The 19026-nt window shown below is 39.9% G+C and overlaps 1 non-coding gene across 1 annotated transcript; it reads right to left on the minus strand.

The window, feature by feature from the left end:
- Positions 1–5250: 5250 nt before the first annotated feature.
- On the minus strand, positions 5251–5416 carry LOC125617675. The gene has a single exon (XR_007348752.1). It is a non-coding gene; the product is annotated as a U1 spliceosomal RNA (small nuclear RNA).
- Positions 5417–19026: the final 13610 nt, after the last annotated feature.

The raw sequence follows: 19026 nt of genomic DNA on the forward strand, positions 1-19026 counted from the left end.
CAAAAAAAAAAAAAAAAAAATCAGGGTAGTAGTTAATTGGGAGGGATGAGATTACTAGGGTAGAGACATCTGGGCTGCCAGCAATGTTAATTTTTCAGTTAAAGTAGTTACCTTGTATGTACATTTAACTAAGCTGTGCTCTTTCACATTTATGTTTTAATGTTATTTTCACAATAAAATCTTTTTAAAACAGTGAAAAAAAAATGCCACAGCTAGTATTTTTGTTCAGAATCTATATCTGCATGGTATACTCCTAAGAGTTAAATCGGTGAATTAAATACTTTTGCATTTAAATTTTTATGAAAAATGCCCAATTGCAGAGACCTGGAACTGTGATCCTTCTGCCTCCTTTCTCCCCAGTAACTGAGATTACAGATGTGCCCAATTTCACCTGGTACCCAATAACTTCTCCTAGATGTTATATCAGTTTACTCCCCTACCAGTACCCACAATGGTGCCTGATTACCTCACTTTCACCAACACAATAAGGCATCCTTTGGTCTTTGCCCACTTGATAAATGTTGGTTAACTTTTGTGTTAATCTATGTTTTTGTAGGACCCTAATAACTTTATTTGTAAAAATTATGTATAGAAATAACTCTTTCAAATGTTTAGCCTCTAATAGATGGGAAACCAGTGTCTATGAAAATGTGACTTGTGGGTAACATATCCTAAGTTGTGTCTCATACTTACTCATACCGACGAATAGGTTGACCCGTCCTGTTTTGTCTACCCTTTCTTATCCCCTAAAATGAAAGAGGGTTAATGTTTCTCACCCACATTGCCTTTGCAATGCTTCCAAGGTGCCCATAGCAAGGACAGGAAGTAGGAAGATGGAATGAAAAGTTATCCAGTACATGAGCAAACCAGTGTTTAGGAAAATTAAAGCTCCTGCAAGCAGCTGCCATCTCCAGGATCTGGGTCCCCACTCTCTGGTAAACTCATCTGCACACACCTCTTCCCTGCACTCTCATCCTGTGTTCTCCAGCTTCAGATGGCTAAGAACATTTTCTAACAATTCCTCAGTTTTGAAGTCTGGTGAAGTCTAAAAAGGGGCTGAGACTGGGGAGAAAAAAGGGACCAGAAAGAACCCCTTCTTTGAAGCATTAGGTATTCCACAGCAGGAATGGAGGCTCTGCCCATTAGGAGGGGACTTGACTTGCTCTACACCATCTGCACCCCACCCCAAATCTGCCCTTCTCCAGGCCTGGTCTAAACAAATAGAAACAGAGTTTGAGGTGTAGAGTGAGTGAATCAACATGATGATTACAAAATTACCAGGAATTGTATATACAATGAGTTGCAATTGCAATTATTTTTAGTTTCTTTCATTCACTATCTTCTGCAAGTCCCACTTTTCCCAAATGAATATCTAAAAGGAAAAAATTATGTAATTCATTCTGAATTAAGTACTGATATTTTTCTAACACACATTAAAATAAATAATAAAATTAAGATACAGAAAAACTACATTAAAGATGAATTTATCACGTGAGACATGACATTAAGATGCCTTCCATCCTCTCAGTGAGACTCACCTTCCTCTGTGGGAATTTGACTTTGACTCTGCATGATCTCTCAGCTAATCTCTGCACAGTCCTCTCAATTGCCATAGCACCTCCAACCAGGATGTGTGGCAATATCTGGTCTGTTTGTCACAATTGGGCAGGTGGTGGTATTATGGGGATCTAGTGGGCAGAGCCTAGGGATATTGCTACACATGCTACAATTCACCAGACAACCTTCATTTAAAAAAAAAAAAAAATCATGAGGCCCAAAACACCAAGTGTCTTTTTTTAGCTTTAGGTGGACATAATATCTTTATTTTATTATTATGTGGTGCTGAGGATGAACCCAGTGCCTCATGCTTGCCAGGCGAGTGCGCTACTACTTGAGCTGCATCCCCAGCCCCTCAAGTACCTTTTAGTGCCAATGCTGAGAACCTTGCTATGCATAATTCCTCTGAGCCTGAGGCTCTAGGCTGGCTTCCTCCTGGACACACCTACACCACCTAAACATGGCTGTGACCCTCATCACACTGCAAGGTTATTTGGTATGTTGCTTGTCTCACTAAAACTATGAGCTCCTGGAGAAGGTGCCTCTATCTGATGTCTCTGTTTTGAAATTATGGGTTTCATGCCTCATTCACATTTTTTTCTTAAAACTTGAACATCACCTGGCACATACTTACTTCATAAATGACTGGCAGAAGAATAAATTCGGTTTTGAGATTCTTAGGAAGCAACAGAAGTTAAAAATGATTGATGAGGTGAAAAGAAGGTTATTAAATGTAAAGTGTCAAACTGAGTTTTCCTAAAACTCCAATGTAGATGGTAACTTGATTACATTCATTTTATGCGTACCACAATTAATGCTTAGATAATTTACATCTAAGCATCTAATTTACATCTTGACATGTCCAAGACTTAATGACTGAAGGGAGGACCAATTGAGACTTTTGTTCAATTTATCTGACTTCACCATTCTAGTTCTGTTTTTACTATGCAGATTGCCCCTGACATACTTCTGATCCAAGGCAATGAGAACCCACTGCCTGTAGTCCCAGCTACTCTGGAAGCTGAAGCCAGCCCAGGGGTTCCAGGACAAAGTAAGGAGACCCCCATCTGAGCGGGGAGGGGGAGAGTTCTCAGAACTCTGTGAATTCAAGATGACTAACTGGGCATCCTGAGATATTATTAAATCCTTCCTGTCAGGGGAGCTGAAATCCAAATCCTAAGGGAGATGGATGAATCCCAATGATGAGAAATTCCCACAAGTGGAAAAATATGGAAAGCAAATGAAACTTTCTGGTCTATGGAAGAAGGCAGAGAGTCCCAGCTGATAGAGGGGCTGTAGTAGTACAGAAAACTGATCAACCTGCTAAAATAGAAACACCTGAAAAAAGAATCTTCACAACTACATCTGCTCCCCCTCCCACCTGTCATCCTGTTTTGGAAGACTCCGCCCTTCGCTGAGGTTACCCACCAAATCCTGCAAAGAGCATGGTCCAGGGTCAAAGAGTCTCCCCAAGTTGCGGAGTCATATACCGCGACAGAAGCGCTGACCCTCCGCACCCCTCGTGTAGACACTTCATGCTCTTCCGGGAGAGCTTAAATCCCGGGACTGTGAAATCCGCTGCGCCCTTTCCCCACCACTGGACCTTTCCTTCCACCAACCTTGGCGCCACTCCTTAGTGAAGTGACTGGGGACCAAAAGTGACCCCTCCTGTTAGGTGCAGGACAGGCTGAATTATGTTGTCTGCAGGGCAGGCTGAACAAATGTTAGCTGCAGGATGACCCTCGCACCCCAACCCCTCTCTGTCTGGTCCTTTATCACTTGTTTGCCTCAAGGCTGAACACTCAACTCCACTCAAGGCTGAACACTCGACCCCCACTCCTCTTGTGCAAGGAAACCCACATCTGACCCCTGCCCTGTCTGCCTGAAGGCAGAAGATGACACCCTTAGCAACTACTGTATGATCCAATCATTGTCTGCCAACAAGGCAGCTTGCAGACCCAGAGACCCCATTAGATTTTGGCTATAAAAATTCTCTCTTGCCGGGCCCCCCTGTCTTGCTCTCTTTCTTCTCTTGCTTTCTCTCTTCCTCTCCCTCTCTCCTCTCCTCTCTCTCTTTGCTCTCCCCCACCTCCACCCCCATTTCTTCCCTGTTTCCCCGTTCTTTCTCTCTTTTTTCTCCTCTTTTGCACTGCTGCAATAAAGATCTCCTGGTCCATCCAAGTGTTGTGGTCACTTTCACCTCCCACACATACCCTCTACACTGGGAGTGTCCAAGCTTCCAAGCTCCATTCCAGCAGCATTTTTTATTTTTTCCAATTTAAAATTAATATATTGTTTGTGTATGGAAAATAAGTTGATACATTCAGGATACAGTTGTATCTATGCATAAAATATAAAAGGAAGTGGAGCATCATATGACACCGTGAAAGTGACATTGCTAAATTACAAATCAAACTACATCTCAGATGCTCTACTGGAGAAGAGAAAAAGTCTTGCCAAATGCACTTTCCTTGCAGGATATAAACCTCCTTTAGGGAGAACTAATCAATCCATAAATGTAGAGACAGTGCAATGTTGGTTTTCTGTATAATAGAAAAAATAATAACCAACAGATTTTTTTACTATATTGTCAAGGACAATACTTAAGCAGGATGTTTACTGCGTGACATTTATCAAATATGTAAGAAACTGGCGATGTGGTTGTGGCTCAATGGTAGAGTGCTTGCCTAGCATGGGTGAGGCACTGGGTTCAATTCTCAGCACTACATATAAACAAATAAATAAAAAAAGATCCATCAATAACCTCAAAAAATTTTTAAAAAGTAAGAAACTATAAAATCAGCAAGAGATATCTTCTTGAAATGTGTATTTCTAGAAAGCACAGTCACAAAAACACATGCTATGCAGAATACAAATAAAGCAGAACCTGCCAATGTGGGGTATAAATATAAAAACATTGCTTACCCAAAATATATTCCAATGTCCTAATATGCAACATTGTAGTACAGGCAGAATGTAAATAATTTGCTTCTAATGAATTACTCTAATTTACTCTAATAAATTAGAGTTTAATAAATTACTGATAAGGTTGTATTTGAGAGTAAACAAACCGGTGAGCTGTAGAAGAAATTCTGTTTATCAAAATGTGAAATTTAATATTTGTAATTTTTTTTTCAACCGATGTGGAAGAGTCAGGTGCTGTGGTGCACACCTGGAATCCCAGTGGTTCTGGAGGCTGAGGCAGGAGGATCACAAGTTCAAAGCCAGCCTCAGCAACTTTGAGGTGCTAACCAAGTCAGTGAGACCCTATCTCTAAATAAAATACAAAATAGGGCTGGGGATGTGGCTCAGTGGTTGAGTGCCCCTGAGTTCAATCCCCGGTACAAAAAAAAAAAAATGCAGAAGGGAAGTGCTTGATGAAAATAACCACTTTGGGCTGGGGATACAGCTCAGTTGATCAAGTGCTTACCTCAAATGCACAAAGCCCTAGGTTCAATCCCTAGCACCACCAAAAAAGAAAAGAAAATAACCACCTTGAGTAAAAACTGTTTCTTCTCACCGTAAACAAAACCAAATAAACACTCCACTGGTTGCACCTCACCTTAGAATATATTGTTGGGTTTGTTTTTAGCAGGAAATGTTTCAAAACTCAAAATGCAGCAGACATCTTAAGGAGCTATAATTTTTTTTTTTTTACAAATAATAAATTTTATCTATTCTCAACAAACAAACCAGGGGAAAGCGCGAACGCAGTCCCCCACTACCACAAATTATGCAGTCGAGTTTCCCACATTTGGGGAAATCGCAGGGGTCAGCACATCCGGAGTGCAATGGATAAGCCTCGCCCTGGGAAAACCACCTTCGTGATCATGGTATCTCTCCCCTGCCAGGTAAGTATAAGGAGCTATAATTTAAAAAATTAATTTTTTCAAGAACAAAAAGTGTTCCTAAATATTAATCACTAACTAAATATTAATCACCAACTCCTCTTGCTCTTAGAACTTCTAGTTGCCTCAGAGTTCAAGGGCCCATTTTGGAAAATGTTCATTTGCTACTGTAATTGATCTGTGAGTTGGTAGCTGCTGTGGATTTGCTCCATCTGACAGAGGTTTGCAGAATTTGTTGGAAAAATGATTACTATGATGCCTGCTATGGTCTTGTGCTATTGGTAATTGCATAGCTAGATGTGTCACTCTGTAGAGCCATCAGTGCTTCCCAATCCAGGACAGTCATAAACACTGAGATGAGCCTGGTGGCTCCTGTAACTAAGGAAAATGGACTTCACTGAAGTGTGCTAGGGCAGAAAAAAACATCTAAATTCTGCCACTGTGCCACAAATTCAGGATTCTCTATTCTCAGTGTGCTGTGGCTCTTGCAGAGAAGAAAAGCCTACACATTGTATATTACCTGTGAGTTTTCAATTATCTATTGCAATATATTCTTTATTCCCCCCATCCCAGGTCCTTTATTTGGTGCAGTGAAACTTTAGTGAGGGGTGCCAGGGGTGGAGGGATCCTACCCTGTTGCTGTTAGTTGCTGAGCTTTAGGGAACTGAGGGAACTGCTGTGGGCCATGGGTTGTTTAATGTGCCTCTAGGTTCTGTGTGGGAAGGCAGATCACCTTTACCAGAGGAGTCAAGGCTTAGCAAGGAAGGAGAGGAATCAACATCATGGTCATTGTTCAGTCCCCTAAAGCATTTGTCCACATAGGAAACACTCAACCTGTTATCAAAATTCTGCTTTATTTTTTGAATCATTTCTTGCATTGCTGCTGTTTTCTTGGCATGTTCTAGCATTTGTGTCGTATCTAGATTGTTATGCATGTGACTGTTTCTTGGATTTTTCTGTCTCAGCTGCTGCATTTGAATTCTGCCCTTTCTTCTTGTTTTATTACTTAAGGATCTGGAAGCATTTCTTCAATAAAGGATTTTCCCATCGTTTTAGAATTAAATATAAATGGCTGCTGCATCTGGATTTAGGTTTAGGTGCATATAAGTTAGGTGCTTACAATCCAAGCCTCTTAAACTTTTCCAAGTGCTCCAAAGTCATAGAAACCACAGCATTGATCTTCCTCCAACCCAGTTCATTTGAGAAAGATAATTTAAGGAGCTGGAGGTGTGGCAACATACATTTCCAGATGTTTTTTGCTAAAATGAATGATTCTGGAGTTTTGGGGGTTTGATGATGATGGTTATCAGAATGGATTCCACACTGATTTTGCTCTTTTTCCACCCTGAGAATGACCCTCATTAGGAGCTGTGAAGTACTTACAAATGTATTTTCCTGGACAGTTCAGTTTGTCTCTGACACAGAAAATCAAATCTACCTTGGAATTTCACGGGTTGTTGGATCTTGGGACTTGGCTATGGCAGACGCTTGTGCCCAAGCAAGACAGAGCTGGGGGATAATGAGGAGCAGGGATCCTTGCCTGCTCTTAGCCTTGTGGCCTTGCCCCCAGGCCAGCAGTGAGGGAGCAGGCGATTGCTGAAGTCTGAAGGCACCGCAGCTGCTCACTGGCTCGGCAGCGAGGGACTGACCCCGCCCGCAAAGGGCCAAAGCGCTTCCAAAGGTTGCGGTCCCAACTGGGTGTTGACAGATCAGTCACTCTGAGGAAGGGAGTTCCTTGAGCTCTGTATCCGCGCAGTGCAGCATAGTGGCTGGCAAGTAGAGAATATTAAATGCCTATCAGTTGATGGAAGAAATCCGATTAAGCACTGCGGTCTGAGCTATGCAGCGGAGAAACCAAAGCCACTTCCAGATCTTGCTCTTTGCCGCTGCTGAGATGTTTCTCTCCTCCTTTCTTTCCACTTTCCGGTATCCCTAGGACCTCCTGCTCTAACTCCCACCTGGTGGCCCCTCCCTTTGCAGAGCACCCCTACCCCACCTCCCGACAAACATGGACTCGGGACTCTTCCAGAAGTCTGCATTCTCCGGGCTGAGATGTTTCTTCCCAGGTTCTGGAAGTGTCAGAATCCTTCCTTGCCTCCCTAAGTGATGGAGAAGAAGGTATTTGACTAGGCCCTTCTTCTTCCTGCTGAATATGCGAAGAGTAGGACACTGGTCACTGAGAAATCAGGGGAAATTCGAGAGACAGCGTTCGCGATTTAATTTACTGGAGATTGCCACTTCTCAATAGGAGGACATTCCCTCAAAAAGAGGCGCGGGGCGGGGGTGGGGGGCAGACAGACCAATTCAAGAAAGGATCTAAAGGAAGAAGAGAGGTCAATGGATTCTAGTGCTAGAAAACAGTTGATGAGAACTCAAATATGATGCAATCAGCGTAGGAAAAGTGGTTTTCCTCAAGTTCCTCGACTGTCGCATTTGCCACGATCCCACCGCTCGCCCACAGCCCCTGCATTGGCGCCGCTCTGTGGCCGCTGTCTCCGGGCTGAGTAGAGGTTCCGGTCCTCCGCTCTGACTGAGCTGGCCTTGCTCTCCTCGTTTGCTCGCGCTCATTCCTCGTCCATAAATATTTAACATTTAATCCCTGCAAACCTGGTTTGCGCTACAGTATGCCAACCCAGGAGATCCACGTCTCTTTTCCCCCTGAACCTCTAAATGCTCTTAGCTCGGGTTTAGTACTCAGCTTTGCGGTCCTAGTCTCTGGATTGGTGTTCTTTCCTACTCAGGCTTATGTAGTTGCTCCATCTTTGAAAGCTAATTTCAGATGAGAATTTTCTGATGAGAATTTTCTCCTTCAGAAGCCTGAAGTATGTGTTGGAAAATATCAGATCCTGTGATGTCTGATCTGAGACTTCTGTTTTCTCCAGAGGAACAGGATGGCTCTATTGCCCTCTACAGAGCTTCAACACTTCCCCATCTCCAATCCCTCTAGGCCAAAAGTAAACCTTAAGATACCTTTGGATCTTTGTGGCTAATGTCTGCAACCAAACTTCTTATCCTGTTTCTCCGTTAACCTCAGGGACTGTGTTTGGGATATTATCTATATTTGTTCTGTGATACAGCTCTGATTGCCCCCTCAGATGGCCTCTTTTCCCTTTGAATGCAATTGTTGCTGAGTTTCTTGGCTGAGGGTAACTTGATGACTCTGGGATGCTGGGGTTTGTTGTTTCCCTTTGCAGCCACCTCTGTGTTTACAAAATTCAATTTTGGAATCATATTCATCTCTCTTTGAGCACTTCTAAGAAATTACTTACAGGTTAGGCATGGTGGCTCATGCTTATAATCCCAGTGTCTTGGGAAGCTGAGGCAGAAAGATTGCAAGTTTAAGGCCAGCTGGCAATTTAGCAAGACCCTGTCTCAGTTGAAGGTTGGAGTTGTGGCTCAGCGATAGAGTGCTTGCTTCATATGTGTGAGCACCGTTTGATCCCCAGCAGCACATATAAATAAGCAAATAAAATAAAGGTCCATCAACAACTAAAAACATAAAAATAAAAATAAAATTTTAAAAAGGGGCTGCAGTTGTAGGTCAGCAGTAGAGCATTTGCCTATCACGTGTGAGGCACTAGGTTCAATCCATATAAAAATACATAAATAAAATAAAGGGGGGCTGGGGATGTGGCTCAAGCAGTAGCGCGCTCGCCTGGCATGCATGCGGCCTGGGTTCGATCCTCAGCACCACATACAAACAGGGATGTTGTGTCTGCCAAAAAACTAATAAATAAATAAAATTTAAAAAAAATAAAATAAAATAAAGGTATTGTGTCCATCTACAACTAAATAAAAATTTAAAAGTTGGGGCTGGGGACATAGTTCATTATTAGAGCACCTCTGGATTCAATCCTCAGAAAGAGAGAGGTAAACAAGAAAAGAAATAACTTAGATTAAAAACTACTTATGGGATTGGTTAATTAACATGGTAAAACACTGTCTGTTTTTTCTATATCTCACTGAAGTTTTATCCCTAAACTCTGAAATCACTTCAATCTTCTGGCTTAACTACAAATTGTTATACCAGGTCACTATAAACTGCATTCTGTAAGTCTCTAGGAAATAGCACAACACAGCTTTTTCCAATTCATATGGGTAGTTCTGGCTGGATTAGTGAGCTTCTAGTAGTCTTCATTAATACTGAGATAAATTGCACAAACCAGCTGGTCACAGTGGCTCATGCCTATAATCCCAGCGGCTTGGGAGCCTGAGGCAGGAGGATTGCAAGTTCAAAGCCAGCCTTAGCAAAAGCAAGGTGCTAAGCAACTCATTGAGACTCTGTCTCTAAATAAATAAATAAAATACAAAATAGGGCTGGGGATGTGGCTCAGTGGGCCGGTGACCCTGAGTTCAATCTCCGGTACCAATAAATGAATAAATAGACAAATAAAATGAATTTTAAAAAATTGCACAAACCATGGACTTCCTTTTTTCCACAATCCTTGACATATCAAAGCTACCAAAACATTTGCTAGATTTAAATGAATCTTTTAAATATATCACTGGCTTATATCAGCTTTTGAAACCTTTGCTTTTCAATCAAGGGTCAGTCAGTTCACCTATACTTCATAATATTAACCAATATTGCAGAATTTTATCTTATCGATTGGTAGCCTTCTTCTCTGCAGAAAAAAAAAAGATACAAAACATAGCTCCTAGAATCCCCTTCCCTGTTCAAGTTTTCCAGTGAAAGGTATTTGCATGAGATATAGGGCAGAGAAAAGGGGAAAAGATCTCTATCTACCTGGTGGTTACAGGTAGAAGAGTAGGCAGATGTGAGATTCTTAGTAGCTTCTCTACTAGGCTTTGGAACTACCTGCTTTCCTTTGCAGACTGAGATGAACACTAAGAGCTTTCTCAGAGGTTCTAGAGAATGATAGCAATCTCCCAACATGCTGTTGAGAACCCCCCAATGGTGCTATAGGCTGAGGTCTTCAGCATATGCTTCCCTGACCTTCCAATTGAAGCTTCCAAGAGCTCCAGTCGTAACTGGTAGTCATCTGCTACTGCTCCTATAACAAACCATCAAAATAAGAGACTTAAAATACACACAGTTATTATTTTACATTTCTGAAGGTCAGAGTTATGAAATGGATGTCTCTGAGCTAAAATTACAGTATCAGCAGGTCAGCGTTCTTCATGAGGCTGTAAAGGAAAATCCATTTCCTCACCTTTGCCAACTTCTAGAGGCCATCTGCACTCCTTGGCTTGTCGCGCCTTCCTCTGTCTTCCACATCAGCAATCACATCACGTTCACCTCTGATTTTGCTGTCGCATCACTTTCTCTGACACTCCTGCCTACTTATTTCATTTGTAAGGACCATTGTGATTACATTGGACATGTTTATATGGTCCAGGATAATATTCCCGTCTCAAAAACTTTAGTTTAAACATATCTCAAAATTCCTTTTTGCCATATTGGTGACATTTTCAGAGATTAGGACATGGGCATCTTTCAGAAACTGTTATTCTACCTACCACATGACTTCACTGATATTTGCTCCTCCACCCCCAGATTTTCAAATATTAATTGTGATACTTTAATCTCAGAATACTAGAATGAGTCTATTTCCCTAAAATAAATAAATAAATAAACAAACAAATAAATATAAATAAGTAAAAAAAAAAAAAAGCCTACAATGATACGGTTCCCTACCTCAGAACAGTTTTTTAAAAAATTATTATCTCAAAGTCTCCAAATGACAGATTTATCAATAATAGTAGCTGTAAATTAGGCAATGACTGCTGGGATGGTGGAGGGAAAGAAAAAAAAAAAATAGAAAGAAGGCCCTTTTGATTCTGTCCCTGTCCATGGTGACTAGCCCTCTTGGACTTCAAGCTACAGATCCCTACCACAGGACCAACTCACTTGTGGACATACCAAGAGCTGTAGGTTACACCACTGTCCATTCCCAGCAGCAGTGTAAGAGTGTTTGCATTCTTCCACATCCTCAGGAATCCTCCTTCTTATCTTTTCTATTATGGCCATTTTAGTGGGTAGGAAGTGGAATCTCACTGTTGTATAGTTTTTAATTTTTATATTGTTCAATTTTTCCTTCTTTTCTTTTCTTTTTTTTTATTTGTGTTTTTGATAGCGGAGGTGGTGAAACCCTGTAATCCCAGCAACCCAGGAGGCTAAGGCAGGAGGATTGGAAATTGAGGCCAGCTTAAAAAATTTAGCAAGACCCTGTCTCAAAATGAAAACAAAAATGGCTGGGGATGTAGCTCAGTGGCAAAGGGCCCCTGGCTTTCATCTCTATGAAAAAGGAAAAAGTAGCCATAAAAATGAGGGTGATTGGGGCTGGGGTTGTGGCTCAACTCGCCTAGCATGTGCAAGGTACTGGGTTCGATCCCCAGAACCACATAAAAATAATTGAATAAAATAAAGACATTATGTCCAACTACAACTAATATGTGTGTGTGTGTGTGTATTTTTTTAATGAGGGTTATTTCTGGACTCTCTACTTTTTTTATTTTGATACTTTTACAAATTGACCTTTTAAAATAACATTTTGCGGGGTGGGGATGTGGCTCAAGCAGTAGCGCGCTCACCTGGCATGCGTGCGGCCCGGGTTCAATCCTCAGCACCACATACAAACAAAGATGTTGGGTCCACCGAAAACTACAAAATAAATAAATATTTTTTAAAAATAAAAAAATAAAATAACATTTTGGTTCATTCATTATAGTGTAGAAATACAATCAATTTGGGGGGGCTGGGGTTGTGGCTCAGTGGTAGAGCGCTTGTCTGGCATGTGTGAGCCACTGGGTTAGATTCTCATCACCATATATAAATAAAATAAAGGTCCATCAACAACTAAAATATTTATATTTTTAAAAAGAAATGCAATCAATTTTTGTATTTTGATCTTATATCCTCCCAATTTGCTAAACCTGCTTATTAGTTGTAATTTTAGTGAATTCTTTTGTATAGCTATGTATCCATATCATCTTCAATAGATAGTTTAACTTATTTCTTCTCAATTTGCTTGCCTTTTATTGCATTTTCTTGCTTAGTATAGGCGTGTGTGCGTGTTGGGAATTGAACTCAGAATCTCACACGTGCTAAGCAGCACTCAACCATTGAGCTACAACTCCAGCCTCTATTCTAATTTTCTTAAAACTATCCTATTCGCAGTGTTATTTTGTGTTTTATTTGGTAAATCATATCATGGACCTGTCATCGATTTCACATTTTAAATATTATTTTATATATAATACTAAGGAATGATGATTCTCCAGACACAGATACTTAATCTTTCCCAGTCTCTGTTAGAGTCTGTAAACAAGTCTGGATGGCGCCTGGCAAAATGCCAGAGGGAGTGGTTTGTGAAGTAACACCAGCGAGCCATTAAGTGTGGAGATTTCTTATTGGTTGACTGATGTATCTAGTTTATGCTAATTAAGATAAGCTGTGTGGAATGTATAAATACCGCTCCTGTCCTACAATAAACGGCTCCCACTCCTGCTGTATCAATCTACACAAGTCGTTCGTCACCCCCTGGTTATTTTGCTGCAGCCGGACTGCGGACTGCGGCAAGTCTCAGAGTCACAGCCTCTGAATTTCACTGTCCCTGAAACTATGTTTGTAGTTTCAAGAGCTGTTCTAGCCCTGTAGTCCTGGTTTTACCACTTCCTAACTGGTAGATGGTGTCATCAGGAGAAGGTAAGTAAGTAAGGTGTTTAATCTGTATTTGCTCATACTTAAGTCAAGAAATTTCCAGGTAGGCTGAGTTAAATATTCTGGTATTTAGTCTTTCAGTCACTGTAAACATCTTGATAGATATTTTTTTGATAACTTAGCCTTATTCAAAGATTTAAGTGACTATTGCCCAGAAATAATTTATTCCTGGGCTCCTCACTCTCTTCAGATCCAATCCACCTTTCCAGGAACATGCTCTTGCCAGGCCACACTCCTCACTGTCCTTTGGTCATGCCCTGGTTCTTTCCACTTCTGCACCTTTGCTCTTTCTCACCCTCTTACCATTTCTCAAGGGTTAGCAGCAATCTCTACTTTCAAATAGAATGGACATTATTTATTTCTCTTAATTAGGGCATTCTCTAGGGCATTTTCCAGATACAGTTTTCCTCTTCAACGTGACTAATTTGGCCTAGATTATATTGCATTCTAGATTCTAGAAACCAGAATCCAGATTCATGCCAAATCCCATGGAAGACTTTGATAAGCACCAGTATCCAGGGTCCCTTCCAGGTCTACTGAATCAAATCTCCAGAAGCAGAAAATTTGGGTCATTTAAAAACTCTAGGGAATCCTGAGAAACTAGTCAATGGACCTGTGACTCATATTCACCATACCATACTTCAGTACCTTTAAATATCTGCTTCCTTCAGTCAGTTAACCTTTGAGTTTCCTTTCTTCTCGCCTTCTCCTCTATGAAAGTCAGGCACCACATCCTGGCAGTTTTCCCAGATGTTCCTGTATATTCCCAGCCCACTTGTCCTTTTCCTCTTATGGACCTTTTTATCATTTTATCTCAAGGATAAAGACTTCCTACTTATTTTCTCCCTTTAGGCATTCCTTCACCCCTTCCAAATTATAACCTTTATATATACATTTTTAATAAGTATTGGCAGCTTATTAATTGGAGGAATTACAGTAGGTATTATTATTTAATCTCTCAAAGCATTGTCTTTCATGCCTCTACCAAAACAAACAAATACATACATACATCTATATTTAGGGTAGCAACAGTACAGAATAAAGTTTTAAAATTCTGACATCAAGATTGTCTAAACATGGTCTTAGTCTATCCTTCAATTTAGTTGGTTCATTGCCAGAATATAAAAATACCATCAACTTGATGTTTTTTCATATGTTTAACAGAGGGGGAGAGAGGCCAATTGAAAGGTCAGAGATCTATGTGTCTAGGAGTTCACTACTCTCACCTTGGACATTTTGTTTAATATTTTTAATCTTTATTTATTTATTAGTAAAAATATAATAAATTCCTGTCTGACAAAAAAAATATACAGGCTCATAAAGATCAAGTGAGTTCACGTGTATGAAAGTGTCACAAAAATTACACATACCAAATGTTATTGCAATAGACTAGATGTAGAATTAGAAATAATGTTTTGAAATAACTGATGATAGCAACATATACTGAAAACATCAGTGCAGGGTGTTAGAAAGTTCAAGGTATTTATTTTTTAATTTTATTTGTGAATGAGTGTAGTTGGTTATGATGAGTTCTAAGATTCCTTCCAGTCCTAAAATTGAAGATGCCTAGATACAGTCACCCAATACTTACACTAAATGGCAAAGGGTAGCCAGGATTTCTATCAAATACTTAGTTGTTTATGCTACTAAATTTTGAACTTAGTTTCTGGAAATGACTTTATTAACTTTCTTACAGACTCTTTCAGAGTACCTATGGGCATCTATGAGATCTTTGGCAGTAGTACCTAACAAACCAAATATATGTTCATCACATCTCTTATAAAAATTCTCTGGGACCTATAAACGTTAAGCTAAAATGTCAGGGTTTGCATGCAAGATATATGTTGCATTCTGTCTAATTATCTTCTCACAGTTAAATTTAATCATATAGCGCTTGAAATTTGAGGGGTTTTATGTGTTTGTTTGTTTGGGTTTTATTGTTGTTTCATACCATGGATTGAACCCAGGAACACTTAACCATTGAGCCACATCCCTAGCCAGCCCTTTTTGTTTTTTTATTTTTAGACAGGATTTCAACAACTTGATGAGATTGAGTCTGAACTTGTGATCCTCCTGCTTCAGCCTCTCAAAGCAGCTGGGAAACTTGAGCTTTTCATGAATGAATTTCTGTCTGCTCTGCTCTGCTCTCATTTGACTGGAAGTATGGCATTATCTAGAGGTATAATATTGCAGAGGCTTTTAAAGAAATTTTGGGGGAAGGCGGTACTACATAAGGCCTTTGACTAATAAAAACACAGTTATAATCAATGGCAAAAAGCAAACATTTTAACTGTTGCAGTTAGCATATTATTCTCTTCCTGCTAAGAAAGTAACTGTTCTGCCTTGCTTCCTGAACTGGAATTTTCTAAACTCTCATCCTCAATAAAATAAACTTTATTTGGAAATAATTTTTCCTAAAACACTAAGTATAAACATATCAGGACTCCAGAAGTGATGTCCCAAACAGGACTAGTATTTGGAATCAAAGGAAACCTGTGGATAAGATACTGGAAACTTGTGTGAAAGTTTGGCTGGGCTTGCCAGAGAAATTTCACAATCTCAGCAAATCATATAAAAGAAGTGCTGGTACTTCAAGTCTTAGAGATTCTGTATGCAACCTATAAAAAGGAAATTTTCTGATGGTATTACATGGAAAATAACAAAGCAACAAGGATAATAATAATAATAATGGCTGCACTAAAAGGATACTTGCTACATTCCAGGCACTGAATACTTGAGTTAAATACTTGAGTTATTTTTTGGTTCAATATTGACCACAATCATTAAAGAAGAATGATTTTTTTGGACAGGTGCGGTAGCGCACGCCTTTAATCCTAGTATCTCAGGAGGCCGAGGCAGGAGGATCACGAGTTCAAAGCTAGCCTCAGCAAAAGCAAGGTGCTAAGCAACTCAGTGAAATCCTGTCTCTAAATAAAAATACAAAATAGGGCTAGGGATGTGGCTCAGGGGTCAAGTACCTCTAAACTCAATCCCTGGTATCCCCTGCAAAAAGGTTGATATTATCCGTAATAAATAAATGAAATCTAGAAAATGAAAGTAACTTGTTCAAGAAAATGAGGAAATGAGGTTAATGGAGATTGTGTAACTTGACCAAAGTAACACAGTTATTAAGAGGCTACAGAACTAGGTTCCAGGTTTTTGTTTTTGTTTTCTAGATCTCTTCCTCTTAGTTCACTATAATCATGCCAAGACTAGCTTGAAGCTGCCTTCTTTGTCTTAAAAAAAAAAAAAAAAAAAGATCCTTCTATTTTTGTGATCATGAAATCAATAATCAATAGCCAAAGAGTTTGTGGGGTAGCAGTGTGGTGGGGAGAATACAGTATTTGAGACTAATTACCTACTACATTTGAAATCACAATTCCAAGACTATTAGGGTTTATTTTAAACCTTCGACCATGGTGTCCCATTGTATCCAGCTAAGAACTCTAGTTCCCTACCTCTCGGCATGTGTGGATCTGTCCACGGTTCTGAAAGGAATAAACTGACAGGCAGGTCCAACCAACATCATGAATGTCATTCCTTTTTTTTTTTTTTCAATATTTTTTTCAATGTCAATGGACATTTATTTTATTTTTTACTTATATGTGTGCTGAGAATCGAACCCAGTGCCTCACACATGCTAGACAAGCGCTCTGCCACTGAGCTACAACCCCAGCCTCTTTTTTTTAATATTTATTTTTTAGTTTTAGATGGACACAATATCTTTATTTTATTTTTTTTATGTGGTGCTGAGGATCAAACCCAATGCCTCACACATGCCAGGCAAGCACGCTACCACTTGAGCTACATTCCAAGCCTGTAAATGTCATTCTTATTGTGGAAAACTGCCCATTGCAGAAAGCTCTGTCTTCATTATTTACAAAGTTAAGGTCTCTGAAGTATGAGGACAACATACAAAGACCTACAGGATACTTTCTTTTTTCTTCCCTATATCAAAATGTACAAAACAAAACCAAAACAGACCACATATGAAAGAGAAGTTTATATCAAAAATTTTAATCAGAATATAAAGAAAAGAATTCAGCATTGGTATGGGGAAAAGAGGAAAAAGTATTTATATTTCAACTAACTTTATTTATCCCCTCCCAACTTTATATTGTTATTTTTAACTTTGTCAACATAATTTCTCCAACAGTTAACCTTAATTTCAATTTACCAATACATTTGCCTTTAGTTTTGTTCATATTTTCTTTCATCTCATACTTTCCACCAGGAATCTCCCCCTTTTTTCCTGAGGTACATTTTTTTTCCTTGGTACCTGGGATTGAACTCAGGGGTACTCAACCACTGAGCCACATCCCCAGCCCTATTTTGTATTTTATTTCAACTCACTGAGTTGCTTAGGGCTTCTAAGTTGCTGAGGCTGGCTTTGAACTCAAAATCCTCCTGCCTCCGCCTCCCAAGCCACTGGGATTACAGGCATGCACTACTACACCTGGCCTGAGGTACATTCTTCAGAATTTCTTTTAGTAAAGGTCTGTTTACATCAAATTGTCCTTATCTGGAAAAATCAATCAAAATTTGATTTCAATTATTAGATTTTAATTTCTAAATGTTATAGATTTGTCTTTTCAAATATTTCTAGACATTATGTAGTTTCTTAATCACTGAGAATGCTCTAAAGTTTACTTTTAATCATAAGATTAGCTATATTATATCCTATTCTTATTATTTTAATTTCTGAATTACTTAATTTTACTGTCATTTTTATTTGTTTTTTCTCTCACAGCACTTTTTCTCTAATTAATTTAATTTGTTTGTTACTTTTGTTGTTGTTTTTAACTAAGTCTCTTTTCACTGCCAAAACCTTGAGACATGTATGTTAGTAACATACCCATTCCAGTTTCCCACACTGGTCTAGATTTCCAAACAAGCCTCCCTACTCCTCCATTCTCATCTACCTCCCCTGTTTTGCAGCGAAGTTTGGACCACCCAGCAGTGCCTTTGCCCTTTCCTACTGCCCTCAGGGATCTCTTCTTCTACTCTGGACTGTTCAGTGGGCGCCTGCTGAAGAGCCTGAATGGGAGCCTGCCCCTTCCGCCCAATCAGCTCCAGCACCCCTGAGGCAATCCCTTCACAGGAATGCTCTTCCAGGCTCTTGGGCTACAAATGGTTCTTTAGAGAGTTATTCTCCCATTCCTGATTAATGTGGCTTGTGGGGTCACCAGAAGTGGAATTGCAGGCTGGGGATATGGGACCCTGTGCTGGGGTTTACTCTTTTCAAGAGGTAGGGAGATGCAGCTTTATGAAGTGGGGGAGAGACAAATATGAACCAGAAGACTAGCTTTAGTGCTATCATGGTCACCCCTGGGACCAACTAATTGATAATATATATTTAGTAGGGGAAAGCAAAATGCTATTTTTTTCTTTTTAAAAACTCTTTTCAAAGACACTAATATAAACTTAGGCTTCCTTCTCTGGGACCAGAGATAACCTCATCCTAGAATCTTCATCTGTGTAAGTAAAAATATCTCTTGGGCTCAGCTTTCCCTAGAAGCAGCCAGAACTCACTGAAGATAGAGCTGAGATCTTTGACTAATAGGGAATAAAACTGATGGCACCTTCTTGTCTCCAACTATGGAAAGATGTTTTTATACCTTCAAAGTCCATAACTTTGTCACTGTGGAGGCAAGGTTCCAGCTCCTTCCTGGATCCTAACCTGAAGTTCCAAATTTCTCATTTCTCTTCACTGATCTCACTGTCCTTCCTCCTTCACAAGTCTTTTTGGACCACTCTCTAAAAGACACACTGGTCAGGTAAACCCTGGCTAAGTCCCACTTGAGAGAGATGGGAAGGGGGTAGAGGAAGGCTGGAAGGGTAGCACCTGATGCACAAACACAAATTTAGGGAGTCTAACTTGACTGGGAGCTGACCATTGCCATTCCAGGGCCTGCTGAGGGCTGGCCACTCCTCTTT

This window comes from Marmota marmota, unplaced genomic scaffold (assembly GCF_001458135.2).
Source record: "Marmota marmota marmota unplaced genomic scaffold, marMar, whole genome shotgun sequence".
In the NCBI taxonomy this organism is placed as follows: Eukaryota; Metazoa; Chordata; class Mammalia; order Rodentia; family Sciuridae; genus Marmota; species Marmota marmota.